General features: G+C 45.2%; 2 long non-coding RNA genes across 2 annotated transcripts; both read right to left on the reverse strand.

Moving 5' to 3' along the window:
* Positions 1–9898: 9898 nt before the first annotated feature.
* On the reverse strand, positions 9899–10414 carry LOC143418506 (uncharacterized). The gene is made up of 2 exons (XR_013098496.1): positions 10150–10414; positions 9899–10064 (listed from the first exon to the last, which is right to left on the reverse strand). It is a non-coding gene; the product is annotated as an uncharacterized LOC143418506 (long non-coding RNA).
* A 2219-nt stretch (positions 10415–12633) lies between these two features.
* On the reverse strand, positions 12634–13097 carry LOC143418507 (uncharacterized). Its single transcript, XR_013098497.1, has 2 exons — positions 12885–13097; positions 12634–12799 (listed from the first exon to the last, which is right to left on the reverse strand). It is a non-coding gene; the product is annotated as an uncharacterized LOC143418507 (long non-coding RNA).
* Between the last annotated feature and the right edge of the window lie 1703 nt (positions 13098–14800).

Genomic DNA, 14800 nt, shown 5'->3' on the forward strand with positions numbered 1-14800 from the left:
ACTGTGAGAGACAGAATGTGAAAAAAAAATCCATGAATCCACATGGTAGGATTTGTAAAGAATTTATTCGTAAATTAGGGTGGAAAATAAGTATTTGGTCAATAACAAAAATACAACTCAATACTTTGTAACATAACCTTTGTTGGCAATAACAGAGGTCAAATGTTTACTATAGGTCTTTACCAGGTTTGCACACACAGTAGCTGGTATTTTGGCCCATTCCTCCATGCAGATCTTCTCGAGAGCAGTGATGTTTTGGGGCTGTCGCCAAGCAACACGGACTTTCAACTCCCGCCACAGATTTTCTATGGGGTTGAGGTCTGGAGACTGGCTAGGCCACTCCAGGACTTTCAAATGCTTCTTACGGAGCCACTCCTTTGTTGCCCGGGCGGTGTGTTTTGGATCATTGTCATGTTGGAAGACCCAGCCTCGTTTCATCTTCAAAGTTCTCACTGATGGAAGGAGGTTTTGGCTCAAAATCTCACGATACATGGCCCCATTCATTCTGTCCTTAACACGGATCAGTCGTCCTGTCCCCTTGGCAGAAAAACAGCCCCATAGCATGATGTTTCCACCCCCATGCTTCACAGTAGGTATGGTGTTCTTGGATGCAACTCAGTATTCTTCTTCCTCCAAACACGACGAGTTGAGTTTATACCAAAAAGTTCTACTTTGATTTCATCTGACCACATGACATTCTCCCAATCCTCTGCTGTATCATCCATGTGCTCTCTGGCAAACTTCAGACGGGCCTGGACATGCACTGGCTTCAGCAGCGGAACACGTCTGGCACTGCGGGATTTGATTCCCTGCCGTTGTAGTGTGTTACTGATGGTGACCTTTGTTACTTTGGTCCCAGCTCTCTGCAGGTCATTCACCAGGTCCCCCCGTGTGGTTCTGGGATCTTTGCTCACCGTTCTCATGATCATTTTGACCCCACGGGATGAGATCTTGCGTGGAGCCCCAGATCGAGGGAGATTATCAGTGGTCATGTATGTCTTCCATTTTCTGATGATTGCTCCCACAGTTGATTTTTTTCACACCAAGCTGCTTGCCTATTGTAGATTCACTCTTCCCAGTCTGGTGCAGGTCTACAATACTTTTCCTGGTGTCCTTCGAAAGCTCTTTGGTCTTGGCCATGGCGGAGTTTGGAGTCTGACTGTTTGAGGCTGTGGACAGGTGTCTTTTATACAGATGATGAGTTCAAACAGGTGCCATTCATACAGGTAACGAGTGGGGGACAGAAAAGCGTCTTACAGAAGACGTTACAGGTCTGTGAGAGCCAGAGATTTTCCTTGTTTCAGGTGACCAAATACTTATTTTCCACCCTAATTTACGGATAAATTCTTTACAAATCCTACCATGTGGATTCATGGATTTTTTTTTCACATTCTGTCTCTCACAGTTGAAGTGTACCTCTGGTGCAAATTACTGACCTCTGTCATCATTTTAAGTGGGGGAACTTGCACAATCGGTGGCTGACTAAATACTTTTTTGCCCCACTGTATATGATACACTAAACTTGTACTTGTGCATATTTGTCTTCTAATTTAGGTAGAGGTTATTTGAACACTCCAGTGGCCAAGGAATCAATCAGATGAGCGGATACTGGAGCCATTACTGCCAGCATGTGCCAGGAAAGAGTTTACAGGAGTCAGTTTTTTCTTAGAAGGAGATGATGCCAAAATTTCTTTAAGTTTGTTTAAGTACTCAGGCCGATTAACACAATGTCTACTGCTGTCATCACAGGCTCAGAACAATGAGGTCAGAGAACTTATAATCTGTCATGAAAGCAAGATATCACAACATCGCTGACACAGTGTGTGTATAGTCCACTTAGCTAGTATGGGCTCTTGGACAAATAGGCTGCATAATGAATTTGGTCTTCTGGGAGGTTTCAATGTTATGCAAAATTAAACTGAATTCATTTACTCTGACATTTATGTAAGGTCATTGCTCAACCATTTTCTCTGCCAAGTCAGGGGCAATTGAATTTTGGATGCTGTTTTGCCTACAGACACTCATGGATTACTTACAGGGCATTCAAAACACACGCCCACAAACCCTAGACCACCACAGGCCCTGAGTAGTTCATAAAACATATGCGGAACATCAATAACAAATGAAATACAGTGCTTTGCAAAGGATTTAGCACTTTAGGTCCTTACATTTTTGTCACAGTAACATCAGGGATGGTCCCACATCATGCTGCAGCATGATCTTGGACATACAGTCATGTTGATAAAGGCTCAGATTCAGCACAGATTGACAACTAATGCTGGAGATAGCATTCTCCTCACAGAGCCCTGATCTCAAAGAGATGGAAGCTACTGAGGACAGCCTAAATCCATAGAGGAGCCAAGGCAAGATTTCTGATACTTTTTCCATTAACTTCCACTAACTTTAAACTGCTTGTGGCAGTTTGATGAAAAAATAAAGTGGTAGAGTAGCAAGTTTTCTGGTGCAAATGTGACAAAATCTTTAGGTGTGTTACCTACTGCAGGTAAGAAAATCAGGATATCTAACACTCTCAGCTGATGACACATCCTTTATTTTAATGGTTTGCCTATATGAAAACCTGGTTTGGTTTCCTGAATGATACTGAAAGATCCTGAATGGTACTGGCTCAAGAACCAGAACTAAGTTGGACGAAAGAGGTTGCGGATCCTGGAAACAAGGTACTCGCTAGTTTTTAAGTACAGGAGAATCCATGCATCCATTTTCTGCAGCTTATCTATGTCCAGTTTGAAGTTACAGCAGTCTAAGCAGAAATACCCAGACCTCCCTCTCCCCGGCCACCTCCTCCAGCTTTTCCAGGGAAGAGATCTAAAGAGTTCTCTCCACTGTATCCTGGTTCTTCCCCAACGCATGCCCCAAACACCTAGGACCTGCCCAAGAGCCATTATGGTCAGATACCCAAATTACCTCAATCGATTCCTTTCAATGTGAATAAGTAGTGACTCTACTCCGAGTCCTTCCCATATTTCTCCTATAATGAGTTCCTCATTCAAGTATAGGAAAAGTTTATAGGAGGAACCGTTACAGTAATTTAATTTCCTGCTTCAAATTTGTATTTTTAACTTGTACTGGGCCTTGGTGGAACTTTCGTGTCTACCATCCATATCCACGATATCACGGTGAGAGGCGGGATTCACTCTAGTCAAGTTGGGAGTTTGTCTCAAGCCAGAGCATATGCGCTGTCTAAAACAACATGTTCATGTCTTCAGTGTTGGGTGTAAGGCATTCCAGCGTAATGTGTTATTATAATTACATTGTTCAGTAATACAGTAATGTAGCGTATTACTGTACTAAATTCGGTAATTACATTATGTTTGGAATTATATCATTACTCGCATTACAGAGGTTTATCAGTTTTCTGTGTGGTGGGCAGATTAAAAAAACAATCTAACAAACCTGCTTTTTTCTTCATAAACACAGCTGATTACTACAGTTAGCTGATTTCAGTTCATGTGCAGGAAGTAGGAAAATCGCGGCCATTACTTTTATTTTTATTGCACAAAAGGACAAGATAGGCACAGGAGTGTGAGTTAAAGTACAAACTGTGGCCACAACTGAAAAACCCTACGTTATACCACAAATGCAGAACTGAGCCTTTGAAAACATCTGTACAGATAGCATGCTAATGCAAAGTTAGCCAAAAATCCAGAATGGTGTTAACGTCTTTGGGCCAGTTTTCAACATCGTTTTGTGTTGTCATTTTGTGTTTACACATAAAAACTGAAAGAAAGATCACGTGTGTCATTACTAGGATATGTGTTGGTGTGTGGAACTGTAGCCTAAGGTTTACAACTGGTAGTTATGTGACAATGCTTTTTATGTGATTTTACAGTGTAATGTAAAAATTATGAAACAAGTTGTGCAATAAATTACTTTCTCTGGGAAATAATTCATTAATGTACTGCAAGTAATTTCTATTACATTACTTTTTTCAAGTAAAAACACCAAAACTCTCTCTTTAAGGCCACCCTATCTCTCTTGTGATTTACTTCTCCAAAAGTTTGAACTTGAACAGCAGGCGGTGGTACTGCTGTGCTCACATTCAGGGCTTGTATGCCTGAAATAACAATATCTATTCTTAGTGACATCATACAGAGTCAGAAGTTACAGAAACAAACAAACTGAAGCTGTTAAAAGTAGTCTGAGCTTTGCTTTCTGACCTCATTATTTGAACCTTGCAGTCAAGGGTATCGAAAAAATGCAAAATTAATGTGACAACAGGGAGGTCCATACAAGGTCACTGCTTAGGACAAAAAACAGTAAACACAACGTCAGGTGTGGAAGTTGGAAAATATTAGCAGCGCACATTTTGTGTGTCATGTGTATTCTGGATGTGTTAAAAGCAAAGAAAGGTGATGCAGTGTGGATGTAAGGGACAGAGTGAGCACATAACCAGCTTTTATCGCTTGGAAGGATCAGCTGAATCATGGCATATCAACTGATGGCCCACCACAACAGAAATCGGCAAAATAGCCTCTGACATTGGCGTGTGGGTGTGTGTATTCTTGTGTGATGGATAGCATGGTGTGAATGCTTGTGTGACTAGGCGGCTTGTAGCGTAAAACACTTCAAGTGGTCAAAAGTGCTAGAAAAGCTCTGTATAAATACCTGTCTATAACAGCTAATTGACTCCCCCAAGATTACATCATAAAGTATAGATTTAAATTACAGTTTTGTCTTTACTGCACTTTTTCGTGAAGGTAGCAAATGAAAAAAAATCTATCAATTCATGATGCTTTTAACAAATTAAAACTTTACACATTATAATGCTGCATTTCTGAGCACCCAGTTCTTTTACCTTTCCTCGCTTTATTACATTCTTCTTGATATTGATATTTGTATTGATCTTTTCTAGCCAGCTGCACATAATGTACCTCCACACTTTTTCAGTGCTTTAAATAACTCCTACTGTTGGCATGAGTAATCTGAGTCATCCAGACTTGAACAGGTTGAAGTGGTGATTAGCCCCAGAAAACTTTTGATCTCCAATGCCTTTATGTGTCACTCTTCCATGCCTGTTTGTATTTTACTAGTCAAATGCCATTGGTTGAATCTTCTTGGACATTTTCCTGATTGTCCAAAAAAAGTGCAGTTCATGTTATCAATGCATTGTAAAATACATCTTTGTATGTAAGCTTGTGTTTGGATTTTTGTACATTTAATTCTCACTGTTAGATAGCTTTGGTGATTTACTAGCATTGCAGTCCAAGCTTCCAGCACATCTGTGTTATTAAGTACTTGTGTGTACCTGTGTGGCTGTATGCTCCTAATCTTCACTAGTTTCCATCTTTGAGCTGAAGTGCAGCTAATCACTTCACTGCTTCCCAGTGGACAGGCCTAATGCATTTAACCACTCCCAAAGGAACCAGTGCTTGACAGCGTAGAACGGCCTCTCTGCCTGCTGTCACAATATCTCGGCTTTTCTCATTACCTTTTCTTTCTTTATTCTCCAACACTTCTGTTGGCTTTTCTTCTGTCTGCCCATTTCTTGATTTCTTTAAACTCTCCTTTCTAGTTGACTGTCTTTTGCTGTGTTCTTGTCACTTTTTCCCTCTGCTGCTGGCTCTTCTCTGTTTTCTCTGACACTTAATGTTGAAATCTAAATTCTCTGAGTTGAAAAACTGGATCACTTTGACAACAGAGCGCAACAGGTCACCGTCAGAGGATTTCAAATATTCTCAAAACAACTTTTGTTTTTCTTTAAATATTCATAATATATGCTATGATTTTTTTTCTCTACCAATACTTGGCTTTTCAGTTCCATTTGTTTGCTTGCCTGTCTGTCAGCAAACACAAACATGAACTTGGTGGAAAATGGGAAAAGGATGATGAACACATAAAATTTTTATACTGCTTTGGATCCTTTAACACTGCAGATTGGCCTTGAGATGAGCTCTATAAGAGCCCTTCTTATTAATACAACAAACTGTGCAAGCTTGTTACGGTATACTATTGCAGCCAAGGATTTAGCAATTTAAATTAAGCAATCAGGATGTGACTGAAGTGCTGACTTTAAGCTTTAACTCAAGTGGTTTGACAAAAGTGCTGCATAAATGAACTGTTTATTAATTACAATTATTAATTTTTGAAACAAAGTTCCCCATTATCAGAGAGAGATAGCGTAAACTTTAGGAGTAGCCAGATTAACAATCTGGATCATTCTTAAGCAATAATAGCAATAAAGGCCTGAAAGCAAACAGAAGGAAACTAAAGGGAATAATCACAGAATCATTTCCATGGTTACGAAAACTCCTTCACAAAAGGGTAATGGCGCACTGTACCATCGTCAAGGTCTATAATGAAGAGAGGCAGGGGTTAAAACTATTTCAGATTGCTCATTTTGGCTTCAGCTATTGAGCAATTAAATCCGAGTGGCAGGTTAATGCATAAAAAAGTTATTTTTTAGCATGCCTGGAGTTGGTCCATTTGATCCCATGGAAAAAAAGAGAAATAAATAATGACATCCTACAGCCCAAAATCTAAAGCTAACTTGTTTACAATGATATTGCTAAGTGTTTGCTAAGTTTATATGTGAAATGTCTTGAAAAATTAATTCAGTTATGATAAAATTATGTTATTCTGAGTTTTCATGAAAGTACTGGGCAGTACAGTGCAGGCTAAAGGGTTTAGTTTTCAGAAATGTAGTAAAGTTTCGCTACTGCAGTGCTGTAGCTACTGTTGGACTGGTGAAGAGCAGACTGTGGTGTTCATGGTCAGTGTTAGGTTGCATCAAGGAAAGCTCATAATCTGAAGCACACCACAACACACACAAAAAAAGCTCAAGCAATATTTGATGGTTCTACTAGCTGATTGGTAACCACATAAAGTTTGTAACTTCTCAACACCTGAGGATAAAACTGAACAAAAAATGAGAGATGAAACTCTTCACTCACACTGCAAGTGTAAGTAACATCGAGTGACCTTGCTCCACCTCAGTGTTTTTAAGGCTCAAACATGACATTTTTGTCCCTGAAGCTGTGAGGCTCCGGCCCTCTTTGGACTTTTCACCCTCTCTTTTTATTTCTTTTATCTACAGTAATTCTTTGTCCTCTGATTTCGCATAGTGCTTTCAAATTCTTTTCTTTCCTGAGTCCCTGTGATACTTCATCATTTATCTCTTTCTTCAGCTCCTCTCTGTTCTGTTCCTCTTACTCTTGCTCTCTCTCAGTTTGACCTTCAGTATCTTTCTAGAAGGCTATAGCTTCCTGCCACCTAACTCTGTAAGAGACTAAAAGAAAAAAACAAGAGTGTGGATTTACTGGGATTAGCATTTTATCTGCTTTAGCCAATTAGTGGAATGATATAGCTTTTGTCTGCAGGAAGAGATGGTGATGTTTTGTTCTGTATTATCAAAGATACATGGTAGAGTTGTGTGATCCTGAACAGAAAGCTAATTACATAGGGGTGCAGACAAATACTTGCACTGGTAGGAAGTTGACAAAGTGCAACGTGATGCTACTATTTATCTGGAGAACTTTTATTCAAGTATTCAGGCAATTAAATTAAGTGTACAGGGTTAGCTGCTGCTAACCTATAGTTTGGCTTCACTTAGCATTAAAACTTAAATGTACACATTCTTTTTTATAAAACCAAATCTTTATTTTTTTCAAATTATTCCTGCTTTTCTCGAATTAAAACCACAGCCAGTTTACAGTGCAGTTTGTCATCACTTTTTTTTTTAAATTGATCAATTTAAATGTTGCCTTTTTTGACTTTCCCATTACCGGTCTTGGTTAAAGATTACGTGAATGTCCTCAAAAAGCCACACTATCTTGGGGAAATGGTCATCCCTGAGATGGTGTAAAAGAAAATGATTCAGTCATTATCAAAAGCATTAATCACAATAATTAGGCAGTATTTAAGTACTGCCTGAGACTGAACAACCTAAAGATAGAAAATCAGTTAGCCACCCACTGAGAGCTGATCCCGTCAAAATGCACTGCTCACTAGATTTGTAATTGAAAAGCAACGTTAAGCAGGGAGATATGAAAATGGGCTTTAATGAAAGAAAATGACAGCAGAGAAAGGGGTGAAGTATAATGAGGTGAGAGGTAGAAATTCATAGAAGGGAAGCAAAACCGAGTAAGAACACTACAATAATGAGATGGCGAGGAAATATCAATCATTTAGTGCACGTCAATACAAGTGTTTAATAGCGATTAAGGTGCAGATGGGATGGATGAATCTGCCCTACTTTTGGTGTGTTGCTTTAACGCCAATATGACACCACCAAAACTAATCAACCTCGTCACAGCTACTTAGAGACTAGCCAAGCACAACCAGGGTGTTCCACCAGAAAACATTTAGGTAAACAATTTATTTAGCATGTTGACAAATATACAAAAGATCCAGGAACCAAAGGAAATTTTTGAAACAATCTAGAAAATGTCTGATTGGGAATGACTTCATTTTTCACCATGAAAATGATCCCAACATTATTAGAGTAGTGTGGGATCATCTTAACAGAGAGATAAAGATGCTTAACAGAGGAAGGCGTGTGTCCTCATTTTGGACTCAAAATTGGTTTTGACAATAACATTTACATTAGCTAAACCTGGGATTTAGTCATGAACCAAAATTAGACTCACAAAGCAAATTTGTAATGCATGGACTCAAGTGTAATTTACATTTGTGTTTTTTTGTAAATAAGTTGCTATGGGCCACTGAGAGAAAACATGTCATGGTGAAAACGTCTACTTGTGACAGCACTGTGCTCAAACTGTCTGAGCCATATTTTCAAACCTATTCTTCTCAGTTAAGGTTTTTCATAACTAACTGAAGCATAACAGAACCCTAAAGGAGTCATAATGGAGTATTGTTAATTTTTCAGTGCATTTAAAATTGAATAGTAAAACTTGTGGAAGTGGGAGCAGGTTAAAATGCTTTTCTTGTTTGGAAAAGTCATAATACAGATTTAATGAAGTTAAGTTTATAGGTTTGGGGTAATACATTAGATGCAAATGTAATGTAGAATTAAATGTAAAAGTAGAATTAAACCCTGTCTTTTTTTAACCTAATGAACAGCTTCAACCTCAACTGCAGAACTGTATGACTAAAACAACCTTGGACTTTGTGTATAAGAATTATTTGGGCATGAAAAGTTTTCTGCATACAACAAGCCGACGTGTTTGGCCTGAGTCAGTATAAAAAAACAACAACAGGCCAGTTAGTTGTTTAAAATTAATGTGGCAGAGGCAGCACAGCAGCAGCACCATGAGACCTCATGTGTAACTCTGTTTTCTGATAAAAACTAAAGTTTATCTAATGCGTCCACCGGAAGAACCAAATGTGATGTAATTAAAATGAAGCTTGGCCAGAGAGAATTTCTCATCTCTCTCCATGTAAGCTGGATTCTTCAGTGCCAATTTAAAAGCCGTTTACGTGAATGCGTGAACATAAATCTTGTATGCGCGATCGCAATTTCACGATTGTGATATTAGAAGATCTTGACTTCTTTTGTTCTGTCAGTTTAGGGTTTAAGGCGCCGTCTTTATTTTATAGGAAAAAATTGGCCATCTCACCAGCACTGATGTGAAGTCAAATACAAAACACATGCTGGGACCTTCTTATCTCTCCCCGGTTTCCCTCTGGAGAGGAGGCCAGCACTTGACACTTCATGGCCATTTTACGCTCAGCTCAGTTTGGCTCTCTTCTTCATTCAATTCCCTCTGTCGCTCTCTCGGTGGAGGGTCTCCACTCAAAATGCAAAGACATGGGCGAACAAGAAGGTTAGGGCATTTAAATGAAAGTCTCTCTCCCTCTCTCTATTCAGCCTAGTTTGGGGTTTTGTTTTTTTTGTACTCCACTTGATGCCCTATCTGTCACGGTATGGCATGGCACACCGTGGAAGGTGTGGGGAAGGAGGACCCAGGCGCGGTGCTCTATGTACAAACAGTGTTTATTTACAGAGTGAAAACAACGTAACAATAAATCCCCGTGTTCTCCCAGACTCCCGTGTCGTGTCTCCCGTGAATAGTCCGTGTGCTCTCTGCTCCCGTGTCAGCACCCCCCGGTGCTCGCTGCTCTCCGTGCCTTCCACGCTCTTCCTGCGGGAAACAATAGCGCAGCTGTCAGGACACTCAGAAATGGCAGGCATACACTTTCTGACTAAACTTAGACAGGGTGACTAACGTGGAGTCTCATGCAATGATCCCGCGTCGGTGGGAGCTCCAAGACTCTCTTAAGTAGCTCCCCCGACGAGGCCCGATCAGCAGCAGGTGTGTGGCTTCGGGTGTGGCCAGTCCCCTTGCAGGGCCACACCCTCCAGGCCTGACGCCGCCTATAAACAAGTGCTCAGCCACCCACACATACATATACACAAGCACAGGGAAGGGGGAGCAACACCAAAATACACAACAATAATAATAATAATAATATAATACATGACTGCTCAGGGATCCTGGGTCGCCCAGTCCCAGGACCCTGACAGTACCCCCCCTCTAAGGGTCGGCTCCCGACGACCCCAAAACCAAAACAAAAAACAGCACAACCAACCCAGGGCGGGCGGCTGGGGGAACCAGGACGGAGGGCCAGAACCAAAACAAGCAAAAACAACAAAACAACGAACCGACCCAGTCCACAGTCTCAGAGTCAGACCGCGCATCCCGCAGCGGTGCAAAAAGAAAACGAAAAGACGCCACAAACAGTCACAGGCGGCCCATCAACACAACAAGAGAGTTCAGGGGGCCTACCTCGAGCCCAACGGCGGCGACGTAGCAGCTCCGGCGGACGGCCCTGGGTCCGGCGGCAGCAGCAAAACAGTTCAGGGGGCCTGCCACGGGTCCGGTGGCGGCGGCGCTGCTCCTCCGGCGGCCAGCCATGGGTCCGGTGGCGGCAGAACGGTTCTGGTGGCCTGCCACGGGTCCGGTGGCGGCAGAACGGTTCTGGTGGCCTGCCACGGGTCCGGTGGCGGCGGCGCTGCTCCTCCGGCGGCCTGCCACGGGTCCGGTGGCGGTGGAACGGTTCCGGTGGCCTGCCACGGGTCCGGTGGTGGCGGCGCTGCCCCTCCGGCGGCCTGCCACGGGTCCGATGGCAACGTCGCTGCTCCGGTGAGCAACAGCGAGGCGTGGCAACAGGTCCATGACGCGCCGATCGCTGACGTGGACGCACCGGACGTGGACGGCGAGGAGGCCGCGCTAGACGTGGAGGTCCCTCCGGTCCGCTGACCTCCTCGGCCGGCAGCGAGAGCTCCTCCTCGGCCGGCAGCGAGAGCTCCTCCTCCGGCTCGCTGAGCTCCTCAGCTGGCAGAGCGGGCTCCTCCGGCTCGCCGAGCTCCTGCTCGGGCATGCTGAGCTCCACAGCTGGCGATGCGGGCTCCTCCGGCTCACTGAGCTCCTGCTCGGGCATGCCGAGCTCCTCCTGCTCGCTGAGCTCCTCAGCTGGCGGTGCGGGCTCCTCCGGCTCACTGAGCTCCTGCTCGGGCATGCCGAACTCCTCCTGCTCGCTGAGCTCCTCAGCTGGCGGTGCGGGCTCCTCCGGCTCACTGAGCTCCTGCTCGGGCATGCTGAGCTCCTCCGGCTCGCTGAGCGCCTCAGCTGACGGTGCGGGCTCCTCCGGCTCGCTGAGCTTCTGCTCGGGCATGCTGAGCTCCTCCGGCTCGCTGAGCGCCTCAGCTGACGGTGCGGGCTCCTCCGGCTCGCTGAGCTCCTGCTCGGGCATGCTGAGCTCCTGCTGCAGCTGGACGAAGTCTGAGGTTTCCCGAGCTTGCACTACCCCCCGGGCTTTACGCAGGGTGCAAAGGCAGGCGGAAACTCCCTTGAGCTGGCCGAGGTAGGGGTTTCCCTCCAGGATTGCCTCGATGGCGTTTAACCCCACCACTCCTGCCCTTGCGTTGGTGGTGTGAGTTACCCAGTCCATCAGGCGTTGGACGCGGGTGAGGTCGCTCTCTCCGGACAAGGCCGCTGGAGTGGGCAGTGGAATGGAGGCTGCTGCTGGTGGAGAAGATGGCTGAGCGTGTAATGTGGATGGTGAACAGGATGAAACGGTAAGCGGTGAGGTAGATGTCGCGGGGGATGATTCAGCAGGTGACGGCTGGATCACTAGCCGGGCAATAGGCTGAGGTACAGCGACCAGCTGGGCCGCGGGCTGCGCTTTGGCTACCGGCTGGGCAGCTGACCGTATACACATAGCCCCAGAGTAAACAGTTGAGGTGAGTGACGATGAATTGTCCATATGACTCACCACAGCCGGCTGTTGAGATGTCTGTGGATTTAGCTGCGGTGAGGAACGCTGGCGGCGCGAACGTCGTTTCCGTGTCGGCGTCGGGGCCGGCGTCTCAGGCAGTGAATCCACCAGCTGTCCGAGCTGGTGGGCAGCCTGAGGAGGAGAGTGGAGGTGGAGGGTGGAAAGTAGGAAGTCCAGGACCACCGCATTAAGGGAGTCCACCAGCCAGGGGAATTTAAAAAGCATCTCCTGCAGCCGCCTCTCCACTGCGCGACGCAAACCTTCCGCTGGCTTCTCCCACCACACCTCACATAGGTGGTACACTTCGTCCATAACTTCCCTCCTGAGCCTCTCCTCGGAGACCGCTGGGTCCATTAGAGGCGGGATCATTCTGTCACGGTATGGCATGGCACACCGTGGAAGGTGTGGGGAAGGAGGACCCAGGCGCGGTGCTCTATGTACAAACAGTGTTTATTTACAGAGTGAAAACAACGTAACAATAAATCCCCGTGTTCTCCCAGACTCCCGTGTCGTGTCTCCCGTGAATAGTCCGTGTGCTCTCTGCTCCCGTGTCAGCACCCCCCGGTGCTCGCTGCTCTCCGTGCCTTCCACGCTCTTCCTGCGGGAAACAATAGCGCAGCTGTCAGGACACTCAGAAATGGCAGGCATACACTTTCTGACTAAACTTAGACAGGGTGACTAACGTGGAGTCTCATGCAATGATCCCGCGTCGGTGGGAGCTCCAAGACTCTCTTAAGTAGCTCCCCCGACGAGGCCCGATCAGCAGCAGGTGTGTGGCTTCGGGTGTGGCCAGTCCCCTTGCAGGGCCACACCCTCCAGGCCTGACGCCGCCTATAAACAAGTGCTCAGCCACCCACACATACATATACACAAGCACAGGGAAGGGGGAGCAACACCAAAATACACAACAATAATAATAATAATAATTTAATACATGACTGCTCAGGGATCCTGGGTCGCCCAGTCCCAGGACCCTGACACTATCTGTGTTTCATTTTCATCCATTTCACATTTTTTTCTCTCTTGCTGATCCCCTCTTTATATTCATGGCTCACCAGTGGCCAATTCGGCTTTTCTCTGCTCTTCCCGGCTCTCTTTTGCTGCTCTGCTCAGTCCTCACCTTCCTATCCTCCCTGTCTCCTCCAGCTTCCTGAAATCATCTCTCGGCTCACCCCTTTCCCTTGACGTGCACTCAAGTGGCGTCACAATTCTTTACCATTACGAGTGGGCTTTGCTTTATTTTTATGTACGTGGATGGGGGTTGGGGAGGGGGAGGGGGGTTTAGGCAAGCCACAAATGCTCCGAGAGCCATATTCAAATCTCATTTCACACTGCTGAGGGTGAAAAGACCTGACACAGCACTCTGTGAGGGGAGACGGAAAAAAACAGGAGGAGAGGAAGGGAAAGAGAGGGTGAGAATGAGAGGAGTAGTGAGAGATGGGAAGGAAATGATGGTGAAGACAGCGCTGAAAGTGGAGGAGGAAAGCAAAGGGACGTGACGCGGGAGAGGAGGAGACTGATGCTGGCGAGGCGATACCTACAGTTTGGCAAAGGAAGCAAAAAAAGAAAAGAGGGAGTCAGGCAGTAGAGAATGAGTTCTCCTCAGACAATTCTAAAAAGGAAAGAAGAGGGTGAGATGATGAGAACTGGGTGAGAGAGTAGAAAATCATGAGAGAGGACGAGGGGTAAGACAAGTTTTGACAGTTTTCACTCCGTCAGCAAGTGCCACACTTTTGTCCCAATCACTTTTCCTGTTTCCACAGTGTCATCTCCATCCCTCACTCGCTCTTTTTCTTTTTTTTTTGTCTCCAGGTGAAGCTCTTCCATCCTCTCCCACTTCCTCCCCTCTCACACAGTGTGCATGTTTATGCAAATGAGGTAATTAGGAAGCTGCTTGGCTTCATTCGAGCTCTAAGGTTTTTTTCGGATGAGGTGTGAAAAGCAAAAAAAGAAGAAAAAAGGGAGGAGAAATGGATGGATAAGAACACGCATCAGCGTTACACACCCCTATATCATTCCCTTTAAAGTGCTGCGTGTTTCTTTGTGCGTGTCCGTGTGTGTGCAGTTTAATATGCTTTCCCTTCTGCACAAGACACAGCAACAAATTCCCCGAAACACTTCGGCTCTCGTTCTCTTTTCCTTTCTCCAGCCCCGTGTGTCCTCCCCCCTCCTCCTCCTCCTCCTCCTCCCCACAGTCCTCAGTGCTCTCATCTCCTCTCATCTCCTCTCATCCTCTACCTTCTTCCTGTCACCCCTGCTTACAGCCTTCCCTCTTACTATGTTGTCTTTCTTTGTTTCTGTCCCTTCCGTCTCACTCGCCCAAGTCACCTCACCTCTGCGTTTTTCACCCGGCCGTGCAACTTTTTTTCTGTCATCTCCATTTTTTCTCCCCCTCCCCTCATAGCTCCCATTGTCTGTGCACGCAATCCTCTCTTGTGTGTTCATGTTCTTTCCCGATTCAATCTTTTCCTTACCCCTCCTCGTTGTCTGTAAATCCGGTTTTCACCATCTCTAGCTTTCACCCATCTCTGCCTCTTGGTGCTTATTCTGTGCTCGTGTTGTATTTGTTCTACACGTCCCCTTCTCTGGCTTCACATCG

This window comes from Maylandia zebra, linkage group LG4 (assembly GCF_041146795.1).
Source record: "Maylandia zebra isolate NMK-2024a linkage group LG4, Mzebra_GT3a, whole genome shotgun sequence".
NCBI lineage: Eukaryota > Metazoa > Chordata > Actinopteri > Cichliformes > Cichlidae > Maylandia > Maylandia zebra.